Source organism: Xiphophorus maculatus, unplaced genomic scaffold, assembly GCF_002775205.1.
Source record: "Xiphophorus maculatus strain JP 163 A unplaced genomic scaffold, X_maculatus-5.0-male Unplaced_Scaffold_BN000161F, whole genome shotgun sequence".
In the NCBI taxonomy this organism is placed as follows: domain Eukaryota; kingdom Metazoa; phylum Chordata; class Actinopteri; order Cyprinodontiformes; family Poeciliidae; genus Xiphophorus; species Xiphophorus maculatus.
The window spans coordinates 89,915-95,901 of NW_019369761.1; the positions used below are offsets into that span (position 1 = coordinate 89,915).

Below are 5,987 nucleotides of genomic sequence, written 5' to 3' on the forward strand. Positions count from 1 at the left end.
GTGGGGGAGGGGTGGGAAAGGTGGGGGAGGGGCATCCTGTGACCGGAAATCAAAAGCTATTAGTCATCAATCAATCATCCATCAAACTCCGATTAAAATTTGACAGAAGGGTGCCTATAGAGTCTCTCTATCAGTACATAACGACCTAATCACAGTGATGGAGGACACCCACCCATGGGGTAGATATATAGATTTTTATTTCGAGCTTGGGCTTGAGTATAAACACATTAAATCAGTGCTTGACAGCAGACATGGATTTAGTATTAGTGAGAGACATCTGAAGAGAGTTTTCAGAGCGCGGGGACTCATTCGGCGCAAGTCCTTTTCCGACTTGGCAGTTTTGGTAGAATTCATTAATAACCAGCTACAGTCCTCTGGACAGCTTCACGGTTACCGATGGATGTACGCTAAATGCAGAGAGCATGGACTTCGTGTGAGAAAAGAAGATGTGCGCTTTGTGTTGAAGGAATTGGATCCCCAAGGGGTGGCACTGAGGCAGGCAAGACGTCTCAGACGGAGAAATTACTTTTCAAAGGGACCAAACTTCATCTGGCACATGGACTCCTACGACAAACTTAAACCATATGGAATATGCATCAACGCAAGTATTGATGGGTTTTCAAGAAAAATAATCTGGCTTAATGCTTACACAACAAGTAGTAATCCAAAGGTGATCGGGGGGTATTACATCGAAGCGGTGCAGCGTTTAAATGGCTGCCCTAGAGTTGTACGTGGTGATCTTGGAACCGAAAATGGCCATGTGAGAAGTTTCCAGCGTTTCCTTGTACCAACGGAACCAAACGAGACCCTTGACAGTTACCTGGAAGGAGCAAGTTCAGCTAATCAAAGAATTGAATATTGGTGGCGTTTCCTTCGTAACCAGTGTGTGGAGTTCTGGTTGTCCCTTTTTGGAGACATCAGAGACAACGGTTACTTTGATGGTGGATTTTTAGACAAAAACCTTCTTCAGTTTTGCTGCATGGGGATCATACAGGTGAGTTAATCTTAATAATTTATTTATGTTTGGATAATAATAGCAAACTGAGATCCTAGAGGGATTACTTGTTTTTAAACACAGCGGATGCTGCGCAGCTCGCACACGCATCCGCTGTGTTTCCAAACAAATAGTCCCAACGTAGTTCATTTGACATTCAGATCAAATAATAAAGTCATACCAGAACTCTGGAGAACTCAACAGAATAGCGAGATCAGTCTACTTTGGACCGAGGACACATTATGGGTTCCAAAGTGTGGTTATATTCTACAAAAAAAGACTAGGACCCAAACAAAGCTTGAATCACAATAAAGGGAACAAATCCTTCCAACGTCCCAAAAAATTAACACACATCATGCAAATGACTATTGAATGTAAAGTGTTTGACATGTTGCTTAGCCGTGATCCTCAGGGAGGTCTGAGGGTTCCTGGGGGAGGAATGGACTCTAGCTCTTCTGCCAGGCAAGTTTAGATGCTTCCATATCAAGGTTATTGTTTTAATATCAGCTCTGTACTGTATGAATAGTCTCAATCTCAGTTATATGTACAGTCATATTCAATAAATTAGAATTTGGGATGAGTATTGTCAAATTAAAAGCACTTTAAAATAACCTTAAAGCAGGAGTTTAGTGTTTTTATTGGTGTGATGTAATATTCTAATCTAAAATGTTATATTTTCCTTAGCTGTAAGCAAGACATCATTTTCATTAACACATAAATGCTATGTGTTAAGTCCACTAGTTTAAGCAGTGGACTAAATAAATCAGTATGACCATGATTTGATCTTGCATACTTGAAGTTGCTTAGCTTTCTCAGATGTTTAAATAACAATACACATATAATAATGTGTTTAACCTTAGCTGGAGACACTGTAAGTCTTGAAAGATTTTTCCTGAGATGTGAAACATGCAAAATTGTGTTCGCAAACATTGTTGATGTGCAAAAAGTTGAATTTCATGTTAAAATTGTAATCTAACTGCAGGATTCTTCTTTTTTAAGCCACCTTCAGTTTTGTTTGAATTGAATACAACATGGTGCAAATTTTAAATTAAGGACTTTATTCTCAAACTCATTGAGAATTGATGAAAATAAAATCAATAATTAATAATCATAATGAAATTGGTATTGCAAAGTTTTTAGGAATTCCTATCCCTATTTATGACTCTTATAATTTACTAATTTTAAGACAGATGAGTGTGTATGATTCTCATATTCATGTGTTCTTTGTGACAGGATGAGCTGGATGATACTGCCCAGGTTTGGAATGCACACTCCATCAGGCCATCAAACAACAGAAATGTCCCCAGTGGTCGACCCAATGTGATGTATGCATTACTTGAGCTCTACAGGACAAGAGACTTTCTTTGCCTTGTTGAAGAGGAACATGTTGAAGTATGCAAAAATGAGTGCATTTCTCGACTGACCAAACCATGTGATCCAGATGTCTTTGACCTCTGCAACATCCTTATGGCAGAGTCCCATCTGACCTTACCCACAGACGCTTACCAGGCTTTGAACTTGTATATGCATCTAAGAGAGGCAATCATTGCATCACTTTAAAATGTGCTGACTGCAAGCAAGAACATTTTTCAGCACCTTTACAAGCCCACTTAGAATGGCATGCAGATGTAAACAAACTGTGTTTCTTTTCTTTCAAAAGTATTTCATTATGTTCTCTAGAAGGGACAATGAAGAAATGTATTGTTCATTTGAGTTTCATGAACTGCCAGTTTATTCAACTGCTTCTAACCATTTTGTAAATATGCAATATCTGTTTCAGATCAAAATAAACTCTGTGAAAGCAAATATTTACTTGTCAAACAAAGATAAACATAAAAGGAAAATAAGGGTATTTAGTATAAATAATATTTATCTGAAAATGTAATTCTGTGATCAAAACAAAATGCTTCTTTTAAGTGATAAACTCTGTCCTGCCATTCTATTTTTAAAATAAATGTTGCATTAATTAACTTTTTAAAATTTGAAATTCTATAAAGAAAGGAAAAGTATTTGAAACAATCAACATGATACAAAGCAAAATGCATATTTCTTGCCTCTGAAGTTAATAAGGGTTGTAAACACAATTATGAACTTTTTAAAAAATCTGTAAAAACATCTAAAAGCTTAAACAGTAAACCTTACTGAAAGAACAAACTCTGCTTAAAGCAACATTGCACAGAGGCTACATCAACAGATCGGTCTTGTAGTACAGCATCTTGAAAGAAAATGAGAACACATTTCTGTTTAATTACAAAAAAAGGGGTTAGAATATGATAAAATCAAAGGAGCACTTCTTCATACATTGAAAAACAAAATCTTAACAAGTAATTCTGGTCTAGTTTCTAGTGAAAATATCCTATTACACTTAAAATAAGACAAATTAACTTAAAAGTAACTTTTCAGCAACATATAGAGTTTTAAGTAAGTAATTCTTTAATATTGATGAGAAAGTACTTGCTCTATTGGCAGATAAATTAACTTATAGGAAAAATATCTTGTTATAAGTTAAATAATCTTCCAATATAAACAGTACTTTTTGATCAATATTAAGGAATTATTTACTTAAAACAAGATCTTAAAATCTTGCGGAAAAGTAATTTTTACATTAATTTGTATTATTCACAAGGTATCTTTGAAAATAAATACAATTGAAATGTAAAGTAACAAAAACATACAGCCAAACCATGAAAACATAAAATCAATTGCTATATGACTGAATGCATTAAATATTTAAATATGAAATTTAGAAAAAAAAAAACTGCATTCAAAATTTCCAACCAAAACAAAAAGGTGCTGTAAATACCTCCCATCAACTTCAAATTATGTCCATTTCAAAGTAATTACTGGAGAGGATGTTGTCGAACTCTGTGTGAAAGTCTGGGTAAGAACTATAAGTGCAAGGAAGTTCTAGGGTAGCTCCACAGGTGCGAGCAACAGGCCTTCTATTAAGCCCGGTTTCAGTGTTGAAACAAATGAGAATTTTGTCAACACAGATTACAGAAGAGCCGGTGCAGAAACGCAGTATTTTTTCGGCTTTGTCTTCATCAGCATTTTTTTCCAAACGTTGAAGGTGGTTAAAGGTTGTCTGTTCTCTCTGGGACAGCGTCACATTTGCTGATTCAAACAGCTGTAACAGTCTTTTACCTGAGGCCTTCTTTTTTTCATACAAAGACAACAGACTTTTCTTGTCAGCAAGTTCCACTTGTACACATGCCATGGATGTGGAGAAGCAATCCAATATATACTTTGGCTCTTGAAGAATTGCCTTGTGAGCCATGGTTTCAATGGCCTGCTGAATGTTCTCATTGGGAGGCAGGAAGTGGGACCCCATCCTTGTGAAGAGGTCTAGCAAGTCCTCTTCATCACCTTGATCCATGGTGCCCTGTAGAGCCTTCTCAACAGCTGATCTCTCTACTAGAGGGAGGTAGTTGAGAAATGATGGGATCAATACATCATCATCCACTGATTCAATTCCATGGACACAAGCTAAAATGAAAGCTTTCGATAGCCTCACTGGAATGACTCCATGGTCTAGAAATCCTTTGACCCAAATGTGTCCAATGGCTTGCCATTCAGACTCACAAAAGTCAGACCTCAACCTGGGAACTCGCTCTGTTTCACCCTCACACTGTTCCAAAAACTGCTCCCAAAATGCAGTGTAAACCTCCCTTGATACCCCAGCATCATCGATTGCTCTTTCATTCACAAACTCCATTTTTAAAGTCTGATTCAAAAGGTTGTTTTCCATAAACACAGCCAAAAGATCTTCCACAACCTTGATCCTGCGAATTGACACATGTAGATGGTTTGCTAGATTTTCTGAGTTACCAGCTGAAACAGATTGGGGCAGTAGACCGCTTGAACTTGGGTGAGAATCTTCGGGTGGAATCAAGCCAGAGTCCTGGGTAAAAGATAAAGCAATAACCATTATTAACAACACAGATACAAATATAAGATTTCTACAAACAGATTGGACATTTGTTTGTTAATATTCTCTTCATTACTATGTTATGATTACCAAGCTAATTTGTAGAACTTTGGAAGATCTGGTGGAACACTAACCCTTCTGCTTAATCCATACTTTAATACTTTCATATGATTTTTTTAATTAAATAGAAAATACCAATTCAATTAAATGAAAAATATATATTCAATTCAATAAAAAAATATGTATTCAATTCAAAAGATGTAATAATTGCATGACCTTTAAAAAAAAGGTGGTACTGAGTTGTTCATTACAGAGGAGAAAATGAGCTCTGGGTTGTATTGACTGTGTCCATTTCACCTGGCCAGTTTGTCCTGCCTCCATATTACTGGTTTGCATTTGTGATGAGAAGAGACTCCTGGCTGAAGGCAACAGTATCGGGGAACCGTGTCCAAAGGGACTGCTGAGATCGTCCTGAATGACAAAGTTGTACAGTATTGTAATATATAAAGTTATGTTTGATTACAGCACACAACACAAGTGTTAAACTATTCATACCTTTGCCTTAAGATAGATATTTATTTCACAGTTGATTAAAAATACATCACAAAAAAACTATGTAAATTCTACCAAATAATATGTTACTATTTTACCTCAATTCAAATGTCACATATCACTTCTATAAGTATCTAAATCGTATCACGCCAAAGCGTTTCTGATCTTACCTGTACAACTTCTTCAGTGTTGTCATAATTTAGTGTTACAACGACTATGTCACTGTCATCATCCAATCCAATTAGGTCCTCTTCAGGATTCCATACAACCGTGTCTCCCTCATCCATGTGTGGAACAGATCCAGAATTTTCAGAGCTGAAGGGCTGGGGCTGCCGAGGTGTGGATCCAGAATGAGGTGGATCTGTAAAATCAACAACTCCAGAATGGTTGTAGGAAGAGTCTAGGTGATTCAAAGTTTGATCATCACAATCCTCCATTTCACCAAAAGATCCTTTTCTAGCTGTTGGGGTTGAATCCATGTCATTTGGTTGTTCAGGACTTTGACAATCTTCT

The 5,987-nt window shown here is 36.7% G+C and overlaps 1 long non-coding RNA gene across 1 annotated transcript; it reads right to left on the reverse strand.

Moving 5' to 3' along the window:
- Positions 1 to 4,520: 4,520 nt before the first annotated feature.
- LOC111607844 lies at positions 4,521 to 5,736 on the reverse strand. The gene is made up of 3 exons (XR_002752447.1): positions 5,645 to 5,736; positions 5,280 to 5,393; positions 4,521 to 4,895 (listed from the first exon to the last, which is right to left on the reverse strand). It is a non-coding gene; the product is annotated as an uncharacterized LOC111607844 (long non-coding RNA).
- Between the last annotated feature and the right edge of the window lie 251 nt (positions 5,737 to 5,987).